Here is a 27,503-nt window from a genome sequence, read left to right as displayed (position 1 = left end):
GGGTGAGGGGTTTGGCCCCATCAAGCCATGCCTTCCAGTCCCCCATAGGGGGGAATAAAAGCCTTGTGAAATAAAAGATGGAAGCTATTCACTCAAGAGTTTCCCAGGATGATACTGTTCTTGAGAACTGAATTTCCTGGGAAGCCGCTGAAGTTTCTCATTAAAATCAGACAGGAGATTTTTGCAGGGTGGTGGGGTTTTCCCAGGGTGCAATCAGGCCTGAACCAGTCACCTCTGACAGCAATGTCATTCCGTAGCTTCAGGGCAGTTCCACCAACTGACTGAGGCATGAAGTTGGAGCTACCCTCCCCTGCACAAACACAAGGCCCCACACAGACTTAGGGGCTCAGCACACGTTTGTGGAGTTGAGTCGTCAAAAGTATTTCCCAGAAAGTGGGAGCTCCCTAAGGAGGGTACAGGGTAGTCATTTCAAGAATCCTGCCTGGCTTGACTTTCTAGAGAAAGCCAGGGAAGATGGACAGACCATCTGTTACTCTGACTTCCTTTCTTGCAATGTCAGACTCAGAGATGAGGGGGAGGGCCTCTGCCTCCAAGAGAGGCTGCCAGCACCTCTTACCTTTGCTTCCACTTCTGCAGCTGTCTGCTTGGTGACCTCCAGGTTCTCTACTAAGGCTGTTTCTCCCAGGAAGTTCCCAGATGCTGAGGAAAGGCGGGACAGCAGGTTGTCTTCTAATGTTTTAAGGGTGATTTTGAACCCATTCTGTTGCTTAGTGAGATCTGACTGCAAATACCAAGTCAGGGAGTTAGGCAGAAAAGCGCAGAGCATCCTACTCTTGGGGTGGGTCTGAATAAATAAAAACTATGGGGTCCACTTCCTTCCTTTAGAGGAATGCAGAATAGCAGAGTGCTTGACACCACGAGCAGATGAGACAAGAGGGTATGTTGAGTCCCTACTGCACCGTTTACTAGTCCTGGGACCTTGGGCTAAGTTACCCTCTTAACACTTCGGTGGCATCCGCCGGGTGAAGCCCAGCACCTCTCAGAGGAGTGCTGTCCCGTGCTCAGCACAGGGCTGATACACAGTCTGATCGCTATACGGAGCCTCATTCTGCGATTCAGGGGCAGGAACAAGTTTGAGTTCTCTGGAGGTTCTTCTCTGTCACCACTTGGCTGCCCCCAGAGAAATAGCTCTCCTGTGGATTATCATTTTTTTGGAAAAAAAAAAATTCACAAAAGTAGTCTACAAAGTTTAGACAAAATCATGTTAGAAGTCCTTCTCAAGGCTGGAGGGGGCGCTGGTGCCCAAGCAGATTCCACCTCATCTTCCCTTTCTGATTGTTAGATTCCTTATCCTAGAGCGCTGGACACTCTCTCTGTTGGGGGCTGGTAACTTCAGGCAGCTGTAGTGGGTTTCCTACGTACCCACTGGGACTATGGCTTTTGCATCCTTGCAAAGAACAGTGTTCCTGTTGCAGGCTCCAGCCACAGACACCCTGGCCATCTTCTGTTTTTAAAAAACATACCTCAGTCCTGCCTCATTGCCTCAAGGGCAGGGCTCAGTGCTCCCTGTGCTGGGAATGCTCTATGCCCAGAGGCTTTCAAATGATTTAGGAATTAGCTCAAATGATACCCTCTTCTAGAATCTTTTTTCTTACCTCCCAGTTTAAACAAGCACTCTGGCGTTCTAATATCACCCTGCTTTATTTTCTCCAAAATTCTTATCAATACCTGAAATGACATTATTTTTGTTTGCATTCTTATTTCCTCTGTTCCTCCACTCCACTCCATGGTGGTAGGAACATGCATGGTTTTTCCTGTTCACTGCCAAAGCCTCAGTTCCTGGACTCTTGCCTGTTACGGAGCTGAAGTGCCACAGGTATCTGTTCAGTAAATGAATGTTAGCAGAAACAGTCTTAGGGACCTCTGAACCCAGTGTCACCTGCAGTGTAATTTTTGACCTGTAATTTACAATCCAAGTAGGTCAAAAGAGAGAAAAAAAGGGATACTACTTGCTTTGGACTAAATTGTGTCCCCCCTCAAATTCCTATGCTGAAGCTCTACCCTACCATGTGACTGCATTGAACATGGGCCTTTAAGGCAGTGGCTATGGTTAAATGAGCTCACAGGGTGGGTTCCTGGTCTGATGGGATCAGTGCGCTTTTAAGCAGAGAGACCAGAGAGCTTGCTCTCTCTCTGTGCACACACAAAGAAGAGGTCTGTAAGCACATGGCAAGAAGGGGGCCTCCTGCAAGCTAGGAAGAAAGGTCTCACCAGAAACCAACCATGCTGATTCCCTGTCGGGGACTTCCAGCTTCCAGAACCATGGGAAAATACATTTCTGTTGTATTAACTACCCAGCCTATTGGTATTTTGTTATAGCAGCCTGAGCTGACTAAGACACTAATCCTAACATGGTTGAAACCTGTTTCCATTGCCCTTGCAAAACTGAACTTGACTTAGTTCTGGACACAGGCATGTGACCATGTGTGATGAGAGGCCCTCATGTTCACAGCCCTGTGCCAGGCTCTGCTCTCGGCGATGAGTGTCTGTTCTCCCAGCTATCTTCTGCCTCTCTGTTCTCTAGCTCACTCCAGCCCCATGTCCCAGCTTGGGGCTCCAGGGGCTGGTGCTTCGGGTCTAGCAGAGCCCTTGCTGCTCTGCTCTCCCAGATGGGGAGCACTGCAGGACTGAGCGGCAGAGCATTTTCTTCCTCCTTCCCTTGGTGGACACCTGACCTACCTTCAGCTGCTCCAGGTCTGGCCTCTCCATGCTGACCACAGCCGCCAGCAGCTGGTCCTCCAGGCCGTCCCTGGTCACGGTGAAGTTGATCAGAGTGGCCTGAGCCTGCAGTTCCGGCTGGTAGTGAGGATTGGCCAGCTTGGTGTGAAGGATTAGCTGGAATTTGGGATTGTATTCACACTCTTTGTCTCCGATTTTAATGAATCTGGAACACAAAGGCTTTTGTGAAGATGGGGTACCTTCCTGTGAGATTTGGTCACAACAGAATTCTAGATGGCTTTTTTGTAAAAGCATAGTAAACAGTATTGCCACCATGAATGTCTGGAGTGAGCCCTAGGATCTTTGCCTTCAGGTGGAGGGTGACAGACTGTCTCTCATCGTCCCCCTGTTCGATTTGGGTTTGCACACAACTGGAGGGAGAGCCCTTGACAGGGCAGCCCATACAGAGCTGTACTGATGAAACATTTCCAGCAGATGGCAGTAAAGTGCTTGCAGGAAGGGGAGCCCTCGTAGTTTGCACAAAGGTGCCTTAACAGAGAAATTGGGCTTACATTTTTTATTGGCTAATGGAGAATAACTTCTATGGGTGAAAATGGTTAATTAAAATGAGCAGATCTTAGGCACAAGTGAAGAAGGTTTATGGCCTGGGCGGTGGGTGAGGGGCTCTGAAGTCAAGCAATCCTGCACGAGATAAAATGTGCATCCTTAAAGTCAGTCTGCTTGTCAACCACTTTCCTTCTAAAGTTCCTCCCAAATAGTGCACCGTGCCTTTTAGAAGAAGTCAGTGAGGACACTGACTGCCGGCAGCGAAGGTATTCCAGGAGACCTTCTCTAGGAGATGAGGGCAGCTAAATAGTCCTCTTCTGGAAGAAAGAAACGTGTGCGGGATACCAGGAGCTACTTGACAAGAGTTGAGGATAGGATGTTCTAGGAAGAGTACAATCCGCCCACAGATCTGCCTGGGGCTGTGAACCAGCTCCTCACCAAGGAGCAGCCACGTGGCTGAGACTTACCGTCCTTTTTTAATGACTTCTCTCCCAAGCAGGGGTCCCAGAACAGGATCAATGGACTCTTCTACATTTTCAATTAGCACCACATCTCCAGCTTCCAGGGCACGCTCTATAGTTTGAAGGTAGCTGCGGAGAAAGTTGGGCAGGAAAGCCTGTGGCAAGGTGTAGATTCATAGGAAATTTAATGAGATAATTGCGGCCTCTGAGACACAGTGGTTAACTTGGAGGCACCGCTCTCCTGGATGGCTTCAATTTTAAAATTGATTAATTAGTTAAACATCGTGGTAAACTATACATAACATAAAATATGTCCTCTTAACTGCTGTTCGCTGACATCACATGCATTCACATTACTCTGCGACCATCGCCTCTCTAGAGCTCTCTCATCTTGCAAAACTGAAAATCTATACCCCAGTGCCCCTCCCCACAGAACTGACACCACCATTCTAGTTCTGTGTCCATGAATTTGGCAGCTCTCCATTCCTCAAATGAGTGGAACCACACAGTATTTGTCTTTTGTAACTGGTGTATTTCACTAAGCATGATGTCTTCAAGATTCATCCATGTGGGAGCAGGTGCCAGAGCTCCTTCTGGGTTGAGGCTGAATAACATTTCACTGCACACCCCATTTTGTTTATGCACTCATCTGTCAGTGGACACTAGGGTTGCTTCCACTTTTTAGGTATTGTGAATATGGCTGCTGTAAATGTGGTTGTACAAATAGCCATTGCTTTTACAATGGTGTGCCTCAATTTCCTCAGATGTGAAATGGTACCAGTAACATTAACCCTGTCAGTTGTGTGGATAAGGGAAGCATCTAAGATAAAGTCCCTTACACCAAGACTGCCCATTCAACCACCTCACAAATGATCTCTGTCCCTCTTCCTCTCCCCCATTGCCCTGTCTTATTTTTTCCATGTATCCTAATGACAAGAATTGAGAACAGAAACTACAGAGCTAAGTTATATCAGAGTTAATGAAACAATAGGGTGACAGCTGCTGAGGCTGGATCCATGAGGTGTGGAGGGTGATGGGCAGAGGATCCCTGTCATTCATGTCTCTTCACATCGTAACTCCCCTGTCAGGTGGGCACAAAGCTGCATGGCCAGTGCAAAGGGCTCTGAAGGTTTCATAATGAGATTGGCTGCTGTGCATATGACTGTCATGTCATCCCTCAAGGGACAGAGCATTCAGGTTTGTTCCATGTAGCTCCAGGCAGAGGTAGGAACATGGGTGGGAGAATGCTGAAGGAGGCAGTTTTTGGCTAAATGTGAGGAACGCTTTGTACAACAGCTCTGTCTGACGATGGATCATGATGTTAGGGGAGGTGGGGCGTATTTAGGGGAGATGGGAGGATGAATGTCAAGGGAGGTGGAGAAAGGACCCCTGAGCAGATTGGGAGGCTGGGGCATGTGATTTCTAATGAGCAATAAAAGCAGAGACTCCGGGCCCAAGCATCTTGCACTGGGAGGTTCCCCTAAAATGTGAGGAGAAACACGAGCAACATCATGGAGAGACTAGAAGGGTGGAAGCAGTCCCCTGGGGTTTCAGATCTGCTCACAACATTTTTTTCTCTGCACACAAAGGGCCAAAGTGGAAACTTACATGCTCAGCCACCTACCCCTTCTGACCTATCTGGGTGACCCACAGGTCTTCACCGTATTTGTTCTTGATCCATTTGATGCCTTGTAGCTGAGGGTCAACCATGAGCGGCTAGCGCTCACAGTTGACGAGGATGGTGGCATTCTCCATGGACATGCGGTCCGCAGGGAGGCCCTCGTTCTGCCAGGTGGCCATGTCAGCATCATCCGTCAGCATCCTCAGGGGATCCAGGCTGGGCATGACTGGGACGGGTGCCTGACGATGGAGAAACACCACGCATGCTCAGAACGGAGGCAGGCCTTCTCATGTGGGGGCAGAATACCCAGCTGCTCACTAAAATGACACAACTCCTTTAGAAGCAAGATCAAAATCTCCCTGAGGAGTGCTTTTCTGGCCAGGTGATTATTCCTGGAAGTAGGTTTCTGTAAACTCCTGATAGTCTTTTTTCTCTTGATGGATGACCACCAGCTTAGCTCAGCCTGTGTGATCTTTTGTTCTTTAGTATATTCTCCTAAATCAAATTCCTACCATAATTATTAGTACTTTAACCAGTAGTTTCCTATGAGGTTGCCCCTGGTAACAGGTCACTTCCCTACGACGTATCTGTGTCTCTTGTGTATTTTTCACAAACCAGGCCCTGCCCCCAGTGGGCTTTCTCCGTCGTGCCAGCCCACACTACCCACTCCCTCCTCTCCTCTTTTTCACCACTTGCTCACAGAGGCCCAGCTTGCAAAACTTTCTCCCTGCCTGGAACACCCCACTCGCAGGGCTTCTTGCCTGAAACCCGCCTGCTGCTGGGTGCCGAGAAGCAGTGAGCAAACCATCAGGCCTGAGCATGCCCTTGCTCCATGCCTCTTATGTGTACACCAGACCCTTCCTTTTCTTTCTGTGTTGATCATTCCACCTCATTTAGTTCTCCCACAAGTCTATTTTTCAGTGGGAACAATACTCTTTTTGAAAAAAAACACTGGGGTAAAATTCACATAACTTAACCACTTTAGAGTGCTCAGTGGGACGGTGCTTCACACATTCACGAGGTTGTAAAGCCGTCAGGTCTACCTACTTCCAAAATAGTTCCATCACCCCCAAAGGACACGCCTGACCCTTAGCAGTCAGTCTTGTTCCGCACTAGCCCCAGCTCTCAGCAACCACTAACCCGCTCTCTGTGGATTTACCTGTTGTGAATAGTTCACATAGATGGAATCCTACGGTATGTGACCCTTTGTGTCTGGCTGCTCTCACTTAGCAGAATGTTTTCAAGGTTCACATGTAGGCTTTTTTAACATCTCTGTCGCTCTCTTCTCTGCCATTTGTCTCCCTGGTCACCTCAGGAAAACCTCTTCAAGTCATCTCCTGTCCCTTTAATCACCCCACCAAGGGTACAAACAGCCAGTACTAATGTGGGGAGGGAAACCTGCCCCTGGCAGTTCTCCTGGGATCAGAAATGTATCTCAATAGAATTGTTTTCCTCTGTCATCTTATTCATTCTATTCTATGTTCTAAAAAACACTATTGTGAGAAGAATTCCAGGTTTTACCTGGCAAAGGGGTCCGGCACACAAAAATGCTCAGGAACGCCAAACAGAGCTAGAGAAATCCTTGCTAAGCTGTCCATGGGTTCCTCCTGTCCGTCCACTCAGCTAGAGATCAGCTGTCTGACAATTTCTTTTTCCACAGTGCTCAAGATGAATAAGGAGCAGCTTTATTTTCTGTTTGTCTCCTAGTACTGTAACAGCTTGGACAGCACTATTCAACATCATCAGTGAATAAGATGTTATGAGCTGATCCGTGAAACAAGCCATCACTACACACAATATGGGTTTTGTGTTCTAAGGATACACCTACCAGTGAATTTTGGAACAACACCCCTACTGTGAGCAGTGAATGTTATGTGCTGACTCACGGTAGCTGTTTTCTATGGGCCTAATCACCTAATCTCCTCTACTGGACTATGAACTTCCTGCAGGCATCCTGGTCTTGAATAATTTTTGTACTTCCTGTCTAGCGCACTGGTGGGACATGCTGAGTATTTGTGGATCGCAGCCTCTGAAAAGTGTCAAGATAACCTTGGGAATTATTCTGACTATAGGCTCTGGTGCAACCCTGAATCCCCTTCCGTCAGGAACCAGCATTTCCCCACTTCATCATGTCAGTGTGGAAGGAGGGGTTGGGAGTAAAACCCATTTGCCTACATGAAGAGGACACGCTGAGTGCACACGGGAGAAGTAGAGACATTTCATAAGGGTGTCTGTGAGCCACAGGCACAGACCATGTAGCTTTGGGCCCCGTAACAAGGTGCCCACACCGTTACTAGGAACTTTGCCTCATGAGCAGGGAAACACAGGGGTTTTGGGCCTCTCAGGTTTTCTGGTTTTGAGGAGTGTCAGGAGGCAGCCTGCTGGGCAGTGGACGGGAATCCCGTGGAGGGCCCCATTAGGAGGAGGGTTGCTGGCCTCGGGGGCTCAGTGGCGAGGATGGCGATGATGGCATGTGACAGGACACGGGTGTCTCTGTCAGCCTTGGGTCCCAGAGGTCCCTAGGGGATGCCCAGGCCATGGTGAGGAAGTGTGCAAGGAGGGACCAGAAGATGTGGGTGAGTGTCAGGGGCATGTGAGTGCACTGTTAGCCACAGGCTGGCGTGCTGAGGGTGAGTTCAGGTGGCACGTACATTCAGCTGGCTCAGGTAGGGTCTCCAGGTCCCGTCCAGGAGGCTCTGCCGGTATTTCTTTGTAAAGAAGCCAAGGTACGAAATGAAAGCCGTAATAAGTAAAATGTCTCCACATAATTTCCTTTCCTGTTGTTTGAAGTTCTGCACAGCTTCTGCCCACCTCACGTTTTCTGAAGCGAGTCCTCCTACCTGCCATTTCAAAGACCAGAGAGAAGACTTGTCACTCCACAGTCTCTGTAGAGCCATGGATTTGGTCTCCGAGAATAGGCCGTGCATGCTGAGTAGCAGGAAGATGCAAACATCAATTACTGTTGATCAGTGGAGGTTTGTAGCAAACATGCCAGTGTCAAGTCCCTGCGCTGCGCACTGTGTGGGCTGTGGGAGGATGGCAAGTTTAGAATGCACGCTCTCAGGCTCTGCTCTTTCTAGGTTTGGAGTTGAGCCCACCCACCTCCAAGGGCTGTTGGGAGGACCAAATATGTCCGTGTGCTTGTATGTTGATCACTTATCACAGTGCCTGTCTGCAAAATACATTAGAAAATTATGCACTTCTCTTTTCCCCTTCTCAAATGCTGGGGATCTGATAATAAATAACATCAATTCCATGCACTATAAATAATTCGTAGAGGGTGAGGAGATAGACCTGGTAATTTAGACACAGAGGCAGAAGTCCTGAAACACTGGCGTGTGTGCGATTACCGGGACTCCAGAACGTGCGCTGACTCTGCCTGAGGTTTGGTGCAGCTCCGCGTGGGCACCCCGCCCTGGGGGAGGAGCACTTCCTTTCTCAGAGGTCGGTTCCTGTGGGGTGGAGCCTGGCATCTGTGTTATGACTTACCCGTCTCTCTCTGAAAGGTGGCATGACAGAATGTCGTGGGGGGAGAGATGTTAAGATAACCTTGGGAATTATTCTGACTATAGGCTCTGGTGCAACCCTGAATCCCCTTCCGTCAGGAACCAGCATTTCCCCACTTCATCATGTCAGTGTGGAAGGAGGGGTTGGGAGTAAAACCCATTTGCCTACATGAAGAGGACACGCTGAGTGCACACGGGAGAAGTAGAGACATTTCATAAGGCCCACACCCATTTTCAGGTTTCAGGAGCAGAAAGTTGGAGTGTCTTGCTGTAACTGCGAGGGTGTCTCCAGAGACCAGAGAACCTGAATCCCAGAGCAGAGCTCCACTCTGCCTCCCATGAGCACCAGCTGTGCTGAGTTCTGGACACCAGACAGGGACCTGAGTAGAAGTCAGGCCAGCTAGGAGGGCTGGACTACTTTTGCACAGTTGCAGAGGAGCAGTCTCCACACCAAATTGTTCCGTTAAAATAGTCACCTCAAAGCTCTGCGGCAGCAGGTTCAGTAAACAGCTTCCGGCACACACTGTGGTACAGGCTCTCTGCACCGAGGCACGGCTTGGTTCAGTGATTGTTATAACTCATTTCTCCCTAGACTTGAAAATATGGCTTTGTTATATAAATAAATGGTGGCTGGGATAAATGTGAAGAGGTATCGATTCCACTTTCCTTCATTGGTGAGGAAGGTACTGTGAAGGTTCTTGATTGACGAGAAATCATACCCAGTGGAAATGGCTTTGCAGGATCTTAGTAATTTGAGATGAGAAATCTGAGCCATGGGAGACTTAAAAAGGCTGTGAATTCTTTGACCCTCTTGTCACCAAGAACTGCTGTCTGTGCTCCCTCTCCTTGAATCTAGGGCCGCCTTGACCAGCAGAGCACAGTGGAAGGATGTGCTGGCTTTTGGTCCCAGGACTTAACAGACTGGGACTCATCCTTCCTCTTCTCGGAACACTGGCTCTTGGAGTCACTAGGTAAGACATCAGACTAGTGCTGGAGAGACCCGAGGCTGCACAGAGGGAGAGGGGACCAGCTGAGCCCACCCTTCCAGTCCTCCCTGCCCAGGCGCCTGCGAAGGAAGCCATCTTGGACCCTCCAAACCAACTGAGCCTTTGGCTGAGTAACACCTCAGTCCTAGTAGGTGCCCATGAAGTGGAACAGCTCAGCAGCTGAACCATGCCCAAATTCCTAATCTAAATTCCAGATATAATGAAATGGCTGCTGTGTTAAATCACTAAGGTTTAGGGTAGTTTGTTATACAGCAGCAGACACCCATAATAGAAGCATCCTGCTCTCTCAGATTCATTTTATCAAGAGGCCAGATCTGTGTGTGTGTGTGTGTGTGTGTGTGTGTGTGTGTGTGTGTGTGTGTGTGTGTACCTATGGGCAAGGTCATGGTTAGAAATGTGCAGGGTCAATTGGCCATTGGTCTCATGCTTCTATCTCAGTGCCTAATCCTGGTCACACCCTTATTAAACATAGCACAGGTTTGAAAAGAGCTTCAGATTTTGCCTATCAAACGCTAGCTTTGCCATGTAATGCGTCCTCTGGTAGGTGCATGTGTATATAAGCATGGCACGGCTCCCATGGGCCTCCTGACAGAGCCAGTGTTACCATCCTCTCAACCATCTCTGAAGGCAAACTGCTGACCAGACAAGGGCATGCATCACACTTTTCTCAGGGTTCAGTCCCTGCATCCCAGCACATTTTAATATTTCCCCCAAAGTCAAAGCCTCACTGAGCTGTGCTCATCTATTTTGCACCTCTGTGGCACTTGACAAGCTCTGCTAATATGATTAAAGCTCAGGCAGCTGAGGCTCACACTCACCAGGTGATTTGCAAGGGAGATGGTGCCTGCGGTCACTTCAGCTTCCTGCTGACATTTGAGTTTGTCTGCTGTTGCTTTCTCAAATTTGGCTGTGAGTTTGGCCAGGTTTTCATTAAGGTGCTGTTTAGGAAGAAACATAAGGGCTATCAGTAATTCTATCACCCTAAGTCACCTCCAGCTTCTGAGGTAGGATCCAAGGAAGGGGGAAGCTATAAGGGACTGGGGAAGGCAGCACAGGGAAGGAAAGGAGAGCAGTTAGGGGCAATCTCAGGTATGGTCCCATTGGCCGTCCACAGCAGTCCTGCCAAGTGAGGGCTCTTCCTACTCCAGCACTTCCATCACTGGTTCAGGGCTAGGAGGGGTGATGGACATGGACCAGGTGCACAAATCCTGTCTCTCTTTGTTTTGGGAAAAAATGGGTTCCAGTAACCTGCCAAAAGTACAGGTTCTCCTATTAGAAGCAAAACTGTCCTGGAGCCCTGGAGCCTGGCGAGGCCTGAAAATGGTGGGAAGGACCCCCAGGGGGCCCATCTGCTGCATCATGTCTGTCTGCAACCCAAGTCCTCCTCTTGCTTTAAGGTCTTAGGACCACGTGATAAGTTTTACTTAATCCCATCTATTCTTTCCAATTATCCCAAAGTAGAGGAACACTTCTCTACAAGATGTGGCTTCAGTTTTTTTTCAGAGTTTATTAAGAATGTAGAATGGAAGCACATAGATTTTGTTGCCCCCAGAATACATATTTGCATACACAAAGACACACAGACACATGGCAGATACCTCCAAATATGCCCCATGTATATGCAATAACTGGGGTTCAGGCTGCTCTGTCACTCATTACCAAGTCATAAGGGAAATAAATAATGCACCAAGTTTATATAGCTAAGCAGTTTGAAAAGCAGGTGATAAGCCATCCAACTAACAATGGCAGACAGGCCACACTCATTTACTTCCTCTTCTTCCTGAGACTTCTCTTAAATGATTAGGAAATGATTTTAAAAAGTCATCAGCCCCAAACAGCAAGCAACTGCTGAGGGCCGTTGGAAGGTGAGGGGTGCCCATAGATTTATGGAAGACCACACTGGTAGAGGGGCGGAAACTACCAGAGCAGGGAGGAGGAAGCTACAACTTAGATTTGGCCTTAAGTCAACAAAGGGGAAGCTGATCCACCACACAAAGCCCTGTACACACTGGGGGATTGGAAATGTCATTTGTGATTGGAGGTAATGCTAAAAATAAGAGGGTGAACTGGAAGCCTGCTGATCCTCCACGTTGTATCTCCACCCCCATGCCCAGCACGCAATGCTACCAGGCATTTATGTCACGAGCAGGAGATTCAATAGTGACAGAGAAAGGATGCCATATGCCAGCATTTAGGGTGCATCCAGTATAATTCAACTGACCTTGAAAACAAATTCTGCCATTAAACCAGCTCTGCCCTGGCCTGCAGATCCATCATCCGCTTTTGATCACTACTCTCAAAAACATGAAAGGACAAGATGACATTTGATGAAAGCCTAGATTAAGGTAAAAAAGATTAAGGTAAACAAGAGGGAAAAAGTAACCTGGGAAATAGAGATAACTTTAGTACAAAGACAACAACAAAGCATAAAATCCTTCATGATGAGTTTCTTAGGGAGAATGAAGATGTTTCATCCATAAAACAAGAAGAGGATGCTAGTAAAAGAAACATAGAACCAAAAACTGTTGTGGAAATTATCATTAGTGTTAATATAAAAAATAATAAATTCCAGGGAAGGGTTAAAAGATGAATTTGAGGAAATCTAGAAAGCATAAGAAAATGTCAAGTGAAAATAAGATGAGAGAAACAGAGGACCCATGAGAAGGTCCCATATTTAACCATTATGCATTCCAGAAAATTAGATCCAAAAGGAAACAGAGGGGTGTTATCAAAGAGATAATACAGAATCCTCTTCCAAAGCTGAGAAAAATAAGTCTTTATATGCCAAACACAATGAATAAAAAAAGAACAGCAGCTCAGTAAACCAATGGGCAGTTTTAGATACCAAGAACAAAGAAAAAATTCAAAGACTTCCAGAAAGGTGGAAACACAGTCTGTCAACCAAGGAATGGGGTCCCTGACTGTTCATCAGACTTTTTACCAGACAAAAGGATGAAACACTCAGAATTCTAAGGGGAAAAAATTGGCACCAGAATTCAATATTTGGCAAAATTCTTAGCTCAGTTTAAAAATAAAGACCTTTCCAAACTGGAATCATTTGGAAAATTTACCTCTTACCTAACATTTCTGAGCAAGTTACCTAAGAATGGCCCACAGCAAAACAAGAGAAGAAAAGCAACAAGGGAGAGGGCATGGGGCCCAGAAATCACTGGAACCAACCCAAGAAAGTGAATGTGTGCTTTCCAGCACTGGTTGGAGCTCTGAGTTGGGTACGAGGGAGAAAGGTCTTGGGGGCAAAGGGAGACAACATCATCTTGGATTGGATGGTGAGTTTCAAAAATAATTGAGGCTATGCAAAAACAATAGAGGAAACCAGAAAGAACAGAGGCAACAAGGATTGTATTTTAAAAAAAGGAAATGAAATTCTAGTGTAGCAGTTAGACCTGCAATGAACAACATAGCCAGGTTCAGAGAACAGAAATGGAATTTACAAATTTTTCACCTTTTTGAATCAGTCAGTGGACAAAGCATGGGACACTTGATTTTGGTTACAGAACAGAATGTAGATATTATCAGGCTTGGTGATTCAAAAGCAAAAGTAATGATAAATAATGATAGTAGAAGTTGGGAGGTGGAAGGTAGGGGGAATTACTGCAGGAAAAGGCAGTAACTTCATCTTGAAAATTGAGGGCTCCCAGGGAACCACCTCTCTGGGATGAGCAGGAAATGGAGGCTGCACCATCTGAAAACAGTTGTTATAATGATACTGGGAAGACGTGGGGATGAACATTGCAGAGCCTCCTCCAGGAGAAAGTCAACTGCCTGAATAAGAGACATCAAGAAATAGGGATATCAGCACAGTATACAGACAGCAGTCAACAGTTCACATGAGTAGAGGCCAGAAGATAATGTAAACTGGTCAGGGAAGTCTAGTGTTGAAAAAAGTAGGATGTGGTGGGAACTAAGAAAAAATGCAGCAAAACAGTCTGCTTGAATGGAAAACCACTCCTTAACTCCAGGGTCAGTCAGTGATATTTGGGATTCTTCTAATTATTTTAAGGCTGGCCAGAAAGCAGGTTTTTACAAAATTCTCCTGCTGTGTTAAATTTGGAAATTAATTAAATCATTTTCAAACACTATATGTGGGTCAATGGAACACATTAGGCCACTGGGTAGCAAGCTCTGAGTGGCATTAATAATGTGCTGAAATAGACAAAAGGATAAAACAGCAAGGATGCTGTTGTTTTCGTTAGAAGCCCTTCTCTACTATCTGGTGTTTTATGTGTGAGTACATGCTCAATGAAAAGGCCTTACTTCTTTTTCTTATTATGGTTCTTATTAACTGCACCATTAACGTATGTTCATTACAGAGAATAAGGAAACATAGATAAAAAGAATCCAAAATAGACCACCCAGATTTAACCATCACAATCCATACTTCCATGTATTTTAATTTTATATATATGTATATGACCAAATTGAAATCACCTTGTATAATCTGTTTTGAAATATGCGTTTTTTTTACCTTATGCATCTTGAATATAAAATTCTTTATTTGGAATTATCCTAAAATGCTAAAAATAAGGCTTGGTGGGATGTGCAACTGGAGAAGGCTGGCAATGGCCTCAGTGGTATATAGGGAAGAATTTCCTTGTCCTGGGCAGGCCTCCTTATTAGTGATCAGTGGCAGCCTATTTCTTCTGCTATTACTAACAGGGAGTGTCTGAACTCTTGAGATATTGAAAGACATGTGAATAAGCAAAGGATGGAAAAGAGCTTGTTAAAAGCAAGAATACATTTTTTCAAAAACTATTTTGGCAGAAAAAAATGCCTCCCTAAGGTAGCCAAGTTTTTGTAAGATATCACAGGTTGAGTAGGCCCATCGTATGAATGTTGGCTACTGAATAGGTATAAACATTTTGAAAACATTCCCTTTGCACCACATGTTCTTTTAGTTAAAATAACTTGAGTAAAGTATCTGAAAATATAGTTCTTGTAACACTTTTCTGGAAGAGACTGAAGAATATGGGAATTATCAAGGCTTTCCCTGTAAAAACCAGTCACAGGGATGTTATGGTGTTTTGTACTTGGTGTTCTTTGAAGAGGGTCATTGCGACAGTGATTATCACCTGTTTTAAGCAAACATGCCCATCAACATCTGGATTTATAAAGCAAACATATTGAAAGATTAGTCACTTTATCAAAGCATTTTTCTTTATAGAGATTGGTTGCAATTATCGAATTAGTACCTTTAGCCATCAAATTTAATCTAACCATCAATAAACCCATGTCTTGTGAAGCAGGCATCATATCGACAATCTTACTTTTTGCAATTTGTAAACCCCTTTTGATCATCACAAAAAATTTGCAGCAAGAATCTTATTTTCCTAGAATGCATATGTAGAAGTGAAAGATTCAGGAAATGTTCTGGATTGAACTTGATCATGTAGTCACCGATTACCAAGCATGTACGTGCATGTGAGAGCACACGTGGCTGGAGGAGGAGAAGAAGGAACAGGAGGAGAGTGGAGGGAACGTGGTGCTGGTCACGGTAACCACAGCAGTGGTGGGGGCCCCATGGATACTACCAGCCAGGATCCAGGCTCACACTCTGCATGCGCCTCTCCTGTCATCCCAAGGGCAATCTCCTGACGTGGGGACATTAACTCTATCCATCTTACTTAAGGAAACTGAAGTTTGGGCATTTAAATACCATTCTAAAGGTCGCACATCAGGAATGATTACAGCTTGGATCGGAACTAAAGTCTGCCCATGGATCTTTAGCTTCTATGCCATCCTACAGGATTCCTGTTTCTACCTCTTACTTTGGTTGTACCCAGCAGGTCCACTTGTCCACACTGCTGAGCATAAGACCGGGCTGACAGCTGGCCAGAACTGATAAGGGTATAAAAGGTAAAGGTGAAGGGAGGCCACTAAACATACATTTCAAAGGAGAAAAAGAACCTCCAGTTTTTGACCTTTTGTTCTTCACTATCAGATGTGCAGAAATGTTAACTTCATTTGTAGCTAAAAAAGACAACTGTTGGCTCTGTGGATAACAGTGTTCATCTAGTGTACGTATCTATCTGTCATCTTTTCTTTCCTCCAAGGAAAAGGAGAATGGCTTTTAGGACCAAAGTACAAATCAATGGCCCAGGGGATTTGTCTTGTTTGGGCTACACAGTGTTGGAGAAATAAATTTTAGAAATTGCCTCTACTGAAAATTCTGATTTTGCATAACAATTTGGTTCTCCTAGTTTTTAAAAAAAATCAGGACATTGGTGCTGGGGAATGGTGGAGAGCGTGTGTATTAGAGGCTGCCCAGCGGGGACAGGGGCCTCCGGCCTCACTTATAGCGATCTTGGCCTTGATGGCTGCCAGCCTCTCCTGGGCAGCAGTAAGGTCTGAGGTGGCTTTGCTCAATGCTTGGCGCTTGGGTTCCACATCACAGAACACCTCATAGAACCTCACAATGTTTATCACCCAAGAGCAGAGGCCCGCAGCGGCGTATGACTTGGTGGCCACGAACTCGGGATTGAACTCGGGGTCCTGCAGATAGGACCTGATGGCCTTGAGGCAGTTCTCGTGAATGTTCTCCTTGTCGAAGTTGATCAGCGAGTCCAGGAAAGCATCCACTTTGGCCATGGTGACCTTCGCGGCCTTCCAGCTCCGGTCCTTGGGCACCCTGCCCCCGGGGGCCATGAGGACCATGACCGCAGCGCTGACGTTGCTGACGGTCAGGGGCGGGGAACCGAACAACTTCAACTCTGTTAGGTTGGTTTGGGAAGAGGGAGGGAGGTTGTTAGAGGAAAATGAACAGCTTTCTTTGTCCTCAGCCACTAACGGGGTCAGACTCTGGGGTGATCAATCTGAGAAGGCTGCTCTGAAGCCGGCAGCAGCCCTCTGAATGTTAAATACGGTGACTGGTCAGAAGGAGAAGAAAGCTAGTCCCCAGGGGCTCCCAGCTCCCCTGAACGGTTAGCGGGGCCTCGGCTTTAGAGACACACAATTAATTCTACATTCAGCTGAAAAATATAAGAATGCCTACATACTCTGAAGCATGCGGCATGTCATGAATAAAAGATAAAGTTATTACAAATTAATTTCCATCCTGGATTGAAGAGAATAGCGCCGTGACCTGACTAATTTGTTTTTCTTTAATTAAACTGCTTTGTTCCATGAACTTGTTCTAACTACACTTGACTGTCCTGATAACAAAGAGGCATTTTCTGCCGAGAAATGATTCAGACAGAAAGCTAGACTTGTGCAGCCACTGCTGCTGCTAGATGGAGGTTTGTCCTTTGCTCCAGGAATGTGTGGCTGGAAGGGTTGACCAGGCAAGTTACTTAAACGCCCCAGGCCTCGGTGTTTTCATCTGTAAATAGCGAGCAAAGGGAGCCACCAATCTGTGAGTGAAATTGTGTCATAAATGCATATGAAGTTGATTTAAGGGTAGTTGTCACTGCCAGTGAAAAGCCTATGACCTTAAAAGCCCTGGCTTTGGGGGCTGATTTTGTGAGTGGGAGAAAATCTTGATTTCAAAGATTAGCTACCTGTGCTACATGAATGTGAGTTGCTCTTGGGCTTAGAAATCTATAGGCAAGGGGGATTATTTTGAGCAACTAATGGAGGCACCTAGGAAAACACTCCATGTACTTTTGAAACTTGCCCCATTTTGTCGTGACACATTTAGTGGGGCAGGAAGGAAGGACAGTCCTGGCTGGCGGGTGGTAGGCTAGCAGATCCATCATAGTGGCCTCCTCTGGGTGAAAGGGGGCAGTGTGAGAAAATGCAATTTGAAACAAAACCCCCACAATTTTAAGATAGTTTAAGTTCCATGTGCTAAAACAAGAAAATATAAAAATGCATAAAGATGAAATTGAGTTCTATAACCCAGATGCATCATTGTTAATATTTCAGTTGAATTCCATCCAGTCTTCTTTATATTCATATTCATCTACCTATTGATCTCAACCCTTTTGGTATTAGTGGCAAGAACTCTAGCTGAGCACAGATGGGAATTTTCCGGGCTCATGAATCTGGGAGGATGGGCTCGGAGCTGCGGCAAGGAGGCGTCGCACTGTTTTGAATGCTTGCAGGACTTTCTGGACCTTCTCTTGTTTCTGTTTCTCCCTGAGCGGGTTTCTGTTTGACACACTGGTTTCTTCATGTTACAAGGCCTATGACATACCTCTCTGACATCACCCTGCATCACTTTCTCCATCTTTCACTAAGCTGTAGCCACAGTCCTCCCTTTCCAGCATACTGATTGCCAAGCTCATTCCCACCGCAGGACCTCTCCCTGGAACACCTCTTCCTAACCCTTTGCTTGGCTGATCGCTTCTCATCCATCAAGATCCCAATTCAGACGCCCCACACTCAGAAATACTGCAAAGTTCCCCTTCCCAGTCACTTCCTTCCCAAGCACCATGACTGTCTTCAGAGAACTCAGGGCAATCAGAAATGATTGCCACCTTTTCCTGTTGAATTACTATCTTCCTCTATTTTCTGAGGACAGGGACCCCATCTGTCTTGTAACTGCTGTAGCCCTGGTGCCTAGAACAGAAGTAAACACACAGTAAGTACTCAGCAACATGTGTGGTCAACGATCAAATCGTATGAGTAAGTTTGGCAGCTCCAGGTTCCCATCCATCATTTGCAACCAGAAAGGAAGGTGGTCTTTTCTCCACTGTAAGTCAAAAGTCCTGGGAAATGATTTTAGTTAGATGGGGCTCCTGCAGTCAATCCCCAACGGGCAAGCGGATGTGGTTCATTGGCAGAATAGGGGCACAGGATGAAGAAAGATTTCTCAGCTGGCAGGTGTGGTTTTCAGTGACAAGCACGAGGCATGTTCCCCTCCTTCCACACCACTCCCGCCTTAGGGGCTTGCTGTGGCAGGCTGGGCACTGACTGCTCTTCCCAGGTATCTGCCTGATGAATTTGTCCTTCAAGTTTTCATGCAAATGTCTCCTTTTCAAGGAGGTCCACCCTGATCACCTTCAACACTGCACCCACCAGCCTTCTGCCTCCTCCTCCCCGCTGTTCCAGCTCCAGCCCCGGAGCACTTCCTTACTCTGCTCTCTGCTATTCTTTTTATCCACAGAGTTCTGCTATTTTTTAATCAATTGTATAAATTACTTTTCATTATGCTTCCTGTCTCTCACTTTCACCTGTGTTAGAATATAACCTTCATAGAGGAAGGGATCTTTGTTCACGAAAGCATTACAATGCACCCAGAGCAGGGCCTGGCCCACAGAAAGCAGTCAACAGGTTGTTGAGTGAATAACTGAATGAACAGATGTGTGCGCATTGTCACTCATGAAAAATGGTGAACGAGAAAGGCGAAGTCCTTCTGCTCATGTAGCTGGGGGAGATCAGCAGCAAAGAGTAAACCTTTGATGATTTGGATACTGAGAAGTGCTTTGGTAAAAAACGAGGGCAAATGGGATAGTGGACTCTTGAGAAGTGCTGAAACCATTTTGGCAGGGGAGGTGGGTCTGGGAAGGCCACTTTGAGAACCTGACATTTCAGCTGGGATGCAAATGACAGGAAAGAGACAGCTCTAGAGAGGCCTGCAGGGGGGCCCGTCCAGGCAGAAAGTCTGCAAGTGCAGAGGCCAGAAGCAGAACAAGCAGGGCCATGCTGTGTGGTGTGGGGCTCCGGAGAGTAGCGATGAGAGGAGAGGCAGTCAGGGCCTGACCATAGGGGTGGGATGGACCCAGAGCCACGGGCAGGTGTTGATCTCACTCTGACCTCAGTGGGAAGCCCTTGGAGGATTTTAGGCAGGGAGGGGAATGATCCAGTTTTGCTTCGGGAGCTTGCTGCCCTGTGGACTGGACCCACTGTGGCAGGGCAGGAGTGGACAGGAAGGACAGATCAGAGAGATGTGTGGTTCTCCAGGTGGGAGACTAAAGCTGAGTGGGCTGTTGGATTCTCCCTGAGGAGGACGCCGCCCCAAATCACTCACGAAAGGCGTCTCTTGATGCAACAAGCAAGAGGAATTTATTCAGGAACCAGCTAGCTGGGGTCCAAGCATCAGCCCGACGCAGCGGGTCTCAACAAGGACCCTGAGCAGTCAAAGCCGGAGGTTTTTATAGCATTTTCTAAAAAGACAGTATTGTTCTACAAGCACGTAACAGGGTTTTTTTTCTAAGGACGCATAAATCTTCGGTTGGTGCTACATCCCGGGGGTTTCACAAGATAAGAACACTCTCAGCCATACAGTGTTTCAGCAAGATAAGCTTGGTATGTATGACTAACTGACTAAGGTTAGCTGTCTGAAGGCCGCAGCTGCCCACCACCTGGTGTTTATGATTAACTTGTTTTTCACCTTGTTTTTCAAGGGCTTTCTGAACATATTCAGAAAGTGGCCTCTGAGCTTCTCAAGATGGCTGTGCTTAGGCTAACAGGCTAACCTGTTGTCTTCACTGAATGCTTAGATCCTACAGGGCCACTGGAGGTGGTGAGCAGTGAATGGGTCTTTGGAGATGCTGCAGGCAGAACTTACTGATCATTTTAAAAAGAGGTATGAGAGAAACTCACTAGTTACTCTTCTTGAACAGGGTTTTGAAAGTCAGGATACCATCAAGTAAGTGAACTGCAATTTATGCCAAACATATTCATTTTCTGGAAACCTAGGTCATTTCTTTAATTTACCATATGGATGATACTTTGCTAGAAATTCTTCAATATAAATCTTTGTGAAAATCTTGGATTATTTATTTTGGATAAATTCCTATTAGTCCATTTCCTGGGTCAAAGGGTGAGAACATGTTAGTATTCTTTGTACATGTGATCATATTATTTCTCAGAAACTCCAGTTCCAGTCACTGGTGTTTGAGAGAGTGGATAAACAATCCCACCCTTTTCAACATCTCATAACATTATTAAAACTTTTTTTTTTCCAGTTTGGTAGGCTGAAAATGGTATCATAACATTGGATTAGTTCATATATGTGTACATATGTGCATATATATGTTTACTAGTGATGCTAAACATTCCATGTTTTTAAGCTACTTGACTTTTTTACTGTATGAATTGTTTGATATTGACCTTTGCCCACATTTCCACTGGGCTGTTTGTCTTTTCCTTTTTGGTTACTGAATTAGTCAGCATTCCTGCAGGCATAAAGATGACACAACACACTGGCTAATTTCAGGAGAGCTAACTAAAGGAAACATTTAGGAGAGCATAGATTGAAGGACCCTAAGAGACAATGTATTACCCAGGTCTAGTAATGATGGGCTTGGTGGAACTGGGTGGCTCCATGTCCACCCCTGGGCCTGAAGCAACAATGCGAAGTTGTGGCTAGCAGCACCTGGAGGCAGAGACAATCCCATGGACAGGAAACCTGGCAGAAGCTTGTAATCTTCAACTGAAGGCAGGTTGGGGCCAAAGGAATGAATATCTTAATCACACTCTTTCCCTTCCTGCAATTTCCTGCTGGTGCTCATCTTGGCCAAAGATGCCTGGAAGCTACAGGGCAAGGAGGGGCCGTGAATGTGTCCATGAAAGTCATTCTCCAAGGTCACAGAGAAAAACGGTGGGGAAGGGCAAAGAGAATGGGAGGGGATACAAAGAGATCCAGCACAGTTTATAAGAGCTCCTGACACACTGAACTAAGGTATTAATTCTTTTCTTTTTTAAATTTATAAGTTTTGTTTATGACATTCTGTGATACATGGAAATTTAGGTTTTATGTAGCCAAACTTAATAATCCTTTTCCAGATGATGTCATAATAGCATCCTTTATTTCCATGCTTAGAAGGGTCTTTCACAGGTATTAACATTGATATGGCCTTATGATAATTTTGCTAGTTCTTTTATAGTTTTGTTTTCTTCCTTATTGTTAACTCTTTTACAAGGTGACACTGTTTTGTCCTTTTATTTAAAAACTAAATATTTATTATGAAATATTTGGCAAAGATGAAAACAAGGATCATTCATGAATTTACTACCCAGAGATAAACATTGGTTAGGTTCACTATATAGATTATATAACAGACTAAGAGAGAGAGACAGAGAAGAAAGATAATGAATGAATATATATATGAACTAACATATATCTGGTTTATTCATATTGTAAAGGAGTGCAGAGAGCATTAAGAGTCAGGAAAAAGAACTAATAAAACTTAGCTAAACCTTAACAGCAGACCATTCCGGAATAGTAAGAGATTCAATGTCTAAACTTAGAGACCAGATCAAAGGAAGAGAGAGCGAGAGGCCAGCCAAGGGCTATTTGAATCCTAGTTTACTAAATCCCCATGGTTTACAACCCTGATATCCACCCTGGCAGGGCCCTTGCTTATTTTTATACTGCTTCTCACTTTAGGTCCCTGTATCTTAAACCGGCTAATAGCCTTTGTTAGGGAAAGAGTGAGTGCTGTTCAGGTGCTAATGCTGAGACCGCAGTATCATTCACTCACACAGCAGGAAGAAACAAACATTCCATGATTGGAATGGTCAAAGGAAAGTGGGGAAATGTAGAATCTAAGCATTAGTAAGATTAGTAAATTAGCATAAGCATAGCCATCTTAGAAACCTAGAAACCATTTTCTGAGAGTGTGACTCAGAGGAAAAAAAAAAACAAAAACAAAAAAAAAACAAACCCTGGGCCTGGGTAAGGCCTTGAAAAACAAGTTAATCATGAGCACCGGGTGGTGGGCAGCTGTGACCCTTGGTCAGCTAACCTTGGTCAGTAAATCTTACATACCAAGCTTATCGTGCAGAACCTCCCTAACCATTGAGGAGTAGTCTTACCCTGCCCTTGCTTAACCCCAGGATATATGTCTTGCAAGAATAATGTATAGTTATAGAAAATTGCTATGAGTTAAGTGCTTTGAAATTGCTATATAAACCCTTGGCTCTGAGTGCTCAGGGTCCTTGTTGAGACCCGCTGCATCGGGCTGACTTGGACCTCAGCTAGCTAGCTGAATAAAGACTTTGCTTGAATTTACATCTCTATGCCTGTGTAGTTTGTTCTCTGGGGAAGCCTCGGAAGCCTGGACCCTAACAATATGTGTGTGTATATATATACACACATATACATACAAATCACTGTACTATTTATGAACCTGATTTTCACTGAAAACTATATCTTAAACATTTTCATGTTATTATTTTTGTAAAGCATCAATTTCAATAAAGTATGCCCTGTTTTCTCTCATTTAGATAAGCATAATTTAGCTAACTCCTTATTGTTGGACATTTAGATTATTAAATATTTAATAGCTGGCTAAATGCTATGAACTTATAATGATGTTAGAAAAGAATAAACCAAAAATCAAACAGGAGTTAAATTAAAATTTTAAATTATTAGTAGCAGCATCCATACAGAACTGGATCTTCTTATACATGAATTTGGTATTTATATTTGTCTATCCGTGCCTGGTTTCATACCCCTCAACAAAGATATGTAGTTTTCATTGCATGGTTCCTGTAAGATAAATTCTAGCCTGAATAAGTAGGCAAAGAGAGGCAACAAAGGGCCAGGTAATTTATTTAAATACCCCCGGGTGAGGTTCTGTGACCTTCTTGCTGGAGGCCAGAGAAGTCACACCCGGTTAGGGAGGTGGGGCACTTATAAGGGATTAGGAGGGGGAGGAGTGGGCAAGCTATCCTAGGGTGTTGAGAGGTATGATTGGCTAAAGGTGACATAATAGTCAACTAGAAACTTTTTTCTTTCCAAGAGGGAGGAGGCTGACATCTGGGTCTTAGCTGGCACATCAGGATGGAATTCAGGGAGAGCTGTCCCCTTTCCATATATGACATGGACTTTGGGGTCTGGTCTGTTCTCCCCCTATGGCATCTCTCTGTTCTGTTTGCATGTCCTTGTTTTTCCTTTCTCCAGCCTAACAGTTCCAACAAATTAATTTATGCTTACTTGTTCCTTGTGTTTTACTGCTATTTTGAAATATATTTTTGATTTGGCTACTGCTGATATTAAAAAAGCTATTAAGTTTAAGGGACTATTTTATAGAGGCCTCCCTTCCCTTTTATTTGTTCTGTTATATTTTTAGAACATCATGAATAACCATACATTTGTCTGCTATTTTATAATATTTACATAGTTGCTATTTTTCACATATCATTGCACCAGTTAGAAATTCTAGACATTTTTAGTAATAGTAGTGAAGAGGATCATTATTGTGCCTTTTCTGCAAATGGGAATGCCTGCAATGTTCTGCCATTAGATAGGATGTTTTACCCTTGGATTGGGATTGACTGCCATCTGTTAGCAAAATATCCAAGTACTTGTTTATTTCTACTTCACTAAGAGCTTTAATAAGGAATGGCTGTTGAATTGTGCTAAGTGCCATTTTGACATCCCTCAAAATGACTCCAGAGCTTTTCTTCTTTGATTTGTGGGTGGGTGTGGCTATATGAACAGTCTTCTCTATGGAAGACTTACACATTGGTGGCAGAGTATGTGTGATTTGCAAGTATTTTACATAGATGTCACACATTATTATTCATAAACTAGAGTAATCTGAGGCTTTATTTCCTTGTACTATTTCAATCACTTTTAGTATCAAGCTTATTACATAAGAAAAGGTCTTAAGTCCTGGAGGAAGGGAGTCTATGTATTTCTGTGACTCTAGAATTTTCAAAATTGATTGATTATAAAGTCTGCTTATATTACTTGTTGATATTCAGTTAAAAGTCAAATAAAAGGGAGGAAATATTTACAACATATAAACCAGGGATACCAAGGGATTAACAGTAGAAATGATAAAGGAAAACTATGAATCAATAAGAAAAGGGAAACCACCTAAAAGAAAATGGATGAAGACTCTGAACAACAGAGAAAACAAGGAATCTAAATAGCTGAAAAGATGCCCAGTCTCATTAGAAGGAAACCACTTATAAATTTTTAAAGATGAATAATGTTTTGCTCTCTTCTTGAGGAAAATTGAAGTGATTGAAAATATCTAACATTGGTGAAGATGCAAGAAAAGCAGTATTCATAACTTACAAACAAGAATAACCATTCTTGACAGATATTGGGCATTATTTATAAAAAAAAAAAAAAGGAGCACATTGTTTCTATGCATTTCCTATTGCTTCTGTAACAAGTTACCACACATTTAGTGGCTTAAAACAACATACATTTATTTTCCTACTGTTCTGGAGGTCAAAAATCCTACCCTTATGGTGTGTTGGTGGGCTAATTACTTCTGGAGGCTGTTGGGGAGAATCTGGTCCTTGCCTTTTCTAGCCTCTAGAGGTTGGTCTCATCCCTTGGCTCATGGCCCTACATTGCATCACCTGCCCCCACGCCCAGCCTGCTTCTGTTATCATGTCATCTTCTTTTGATGTTCTCATCTCCCTCTTTTAAGGACCCTTGTGATTGCATTTAGGGCCCACCTGATAATCCAGGATAACCTCACATCTCAAGACCTTGAACTTGATCCCATTTACAAAGTCATTTTTGCCATATGAGGTAAAATGCACAGGTTCCAGAGATTAGGACGTGCATCTCTTTGCGGGTGGAGGAAGCATTCTTCGGCCTGCCATGTTATTCTATCAAGCAATGCACTTCTCATGGGACCCAGAGAAATATTTGCACCTATGTAATAATGATGCATGTACAAGGCTATTTGTACTGGAAAAAAAAACAAATTAAACACTCAACAATGGATAGCTAAATAGAATTCAATTATTGCATAGAATATTATAAGCATTAATAAACAAGGTATCAATGTATTATACTGGCATTAAATGGTCTCATTTTACGCGGGAGAGTAAGTTTGCATTATCTGCTTGTATTTAAAATGATATGCTTTATATGTGTGGTTGCACAAATACAAGGGCATAAAAAAACTACAGGAATAGAGACACCCCAAATGACTCCACAAGAGTTCCTTCTTGGGAAAGAACTAGGGCTGGAGTGGAAAGTAGTGCCTTTACACTTTACCCTGTATATTCTATACTATTTGAATTATTTCTAACAGTGAAAATGTCATTATATGTTATTTGTATAATAAAAAAATAAGTTCTCTGTAAAAAATGCATAGGAAATAAACAGAAAATACCACATAACTATATAGGGAGAAAAAGGGCCATGAAATTGCAAACAAAACCCTTCCTTAAGTAAGGCAGGAAAAGTCATCTTGGATTTCTTTCAGTTTAGCAATAAAAGTGAAATAAAACTGTCAAAACAGAGACTTAAAATGTGCACAGATTTACTACCATGCTCTGATTTACAGGTGTTCTTTATGTATTAACTAAAGATTTATTGTTAACTTTGAAAATGATGAGAAAATGGGGAAGTGAGCCTTAGATACCAGAGTCCTGTAAGCTCAGAAGGGTTTGGAGATACTCCAGAAGTTGCCTGGGCTCATGATGCAGTACTTACCACATGAGCTACAGTCTGATCCACTTCATCAGGTAGGCGGTGGGCGAAATGAGTGAGGGGATCAGAAGGTACAAACTTCCTGCTGTGTAATACATAAGTCCTGGGGATGTAATCAATGTGTGGTGACTATAGTTAATAATACTATATCATATATCTGAAAGTTGTCAAGAGAGTAGATCTTAAAAGTTCTCATTACAAGAAAAAAACTGCAACTATGTGTGGATGGATGTTAGCGAGACTAATGGTGGTCATTTCACAATGTTGAATCATTAGGCTGCACACCTGAAACATATTATGTTATATGTCAATTATATCTCAAAAAAAGTGCTATGTGAGACCCACTGATGGGTTACAATTTGATCAGTGCACCTCACTCATCTCCACACAACCTTTGGAGGCACCCACTTGTGTACCCACAGTTCAGCCACACCACACCCTTGCATGCCTCCATGAGTTCGCAAACATCACGCCTTTCCGGAATAGTCTTTTCTTCCTTCTGCTCCTTCTAGTAAGATGCTCATCCTTATACTCTTTGCCTCATGGACTTTATCTTCCCTAGTTCCCACCTGGCCAGGCAGTTAGTCATGCTATCCTCTGTACTCTCAAGCCACTTATATTTTTAACTTTTTATGTCTGTTAACATAATAAATACAGACAGTTTAAAAACTCTAGTAGAGCTATAAGACTTAGAACAAAGCACATGGCCACTACAGTCCAACACCAGCTCTCCAGAAGCCACTGCTTACAATTTCTTCCATCATCACTTCTAGATTTTTCTCCTTATTCATAAAGAACATGCTTATGCTGTTAGTGTTTTTTCATTTTAGACATAATCAAGTGACTTCCTACTAATAATTAGTTTCTTTATTGCCCTCTTTTCCTTTCTAATGGTCCCCCTCTGATTAAGGTTATATCAATTTTTTTGTGAAATTAATGTTCAGCATGTACATGATTATGATTATAAATATCATTGACCTTCTTTCTTGTATACTGACATTTTTTTCTGAAATTAATAAATAATTTTATTATTTGTTTCCCAATAAAGTAACTTTTAGGCAAACACCAGACAGAAGAAGAGGAGAGAGTCATACTTGGGGGCAGGGCATTCCACACAGAAGCAAGGCAATTGCTTGCTCAAAGGCCCTGGGCTGGGACTGTACCAGGGCCATTTGAGACATGAGGTCAGCAGGGGTGGAGAAGTGCTGACAAGAGGCAGAGTAGTAACTGATGTAATAGAGCTGGACCGGGAAAGGTCACGTAGGGCTTTGCAAGCCATGGTGAGGACTTTGGGCCTTAGTCTGAACATGGTGGGAAGCCAGTGGAAGATTCTGAATGGAGGGATGA

At 44.2% G+C, this 27,503-nt stretch overlaps 1 pseudogene; it reads right to left on the bottom strand.

Annotated features, from left to right (window-relative positions):
- The window catches only part of LOC108403857 (dynein axonemal heavy chain 9-like), a 594,862-nt pseudogene that overhangs the window by 67,477 nt on the left and 499,882 nt on the right, over window positions 1-27,503 (bottom strand).

This window comes from Manis javanica, chromosome 4, assembly GCF_040802235.1.
Source record: "Manis javanica isolate MJ-LG chromosome 4, MJ_LKY, whole genome shotgun sequence".
Taxonomy (NCBI): domain Eukaryota; kingdom Metazoa; phylum Chordata; class Mammalia; order Pholidota; family Manidae; genus Manis; species Manis javanica.
Note: the sequence above shows the minus strand (reverse complement) of the source record. Positions and strands in the feature narration are given on the sequence as shown.